This window comes from Otolemur garnettii, unplaced genomic scaffold (assembly GCF_000181295.1).
Source record: "Otolemur garnettii isolate 467f Iridium unplaced genomic scaffold, OtoGar3 scaffold00002, whole genome shotgun sequence".
NCBI classification, from domain to species: Eukaryota; Metazoa; Chordata; class Mammalia; order Primates; family Galagidae; genus Otolemur; species Otolemur garnettii.
This window is the reverse complement of record NW_003852397.1, coordinates 6,967,453-6,968,117: the sequence shown is the minus strand read 5'-3', so window position 1 is coordinate 6,968,117 and position 665 is coordinate 6,967,453.

Below are 665 nucleotides of genomic sequence, written 5' to 3'. Positions count from 1 at the left end.
ACCTATCAGGAAGAACCGAGCACATCCAATTACCAATCAAGAGCGGGAAAGAAGCCAAAGCCTGGGGATACCCACGCACCAACGAGGACGTCATTGCCTAGTCTCAGCCAATGAGAGGCCATGTGGGGGCGGGGCAATAGGCGGTCCAATTGTCTTAGAAAACAAACAACGAACCGCAGTACAACTGCTCTAACCACAGTCCTCTCCTGTGGAACTGCTGGAGCAAACTCCTGACTCAGGGGTTTACTACATGCTTTCCACCCTCCTGTTCGCCTTATGGCAGCTACAGTGCAACGTCCTTTTGCTGCTAGAACAAGGGCCTTCTTCTCGCTACCTCCCAGAGAATCTCAGAAAGCACACTGTAACTTTGCGTTGTCTACCTTTCCAAGAGGAGTCCGCGCTACCTGAGGGGGAGGGCAGCCCAAGTGCGCAGGCGTGCATGCCTTACGGGGGCGAGGCCGTAGAGGCCCGCGGTAACCTGGGAGTTGTATTTCGTTCGTGCCCCGATTTACTGCTGCTCGTGAGGCCTTCGGGACTACATTTTCCAGGAGCCTCTGCGCCCCTGGGCGGGCAGGCTGGTTCGTTAATGAGCTCGAGGAAGCCGCGGCGCGGCCCACTAGGTTCCAAAACAAGGAAATGAAGGGGGGAGGCGGGACTGGGGGTGC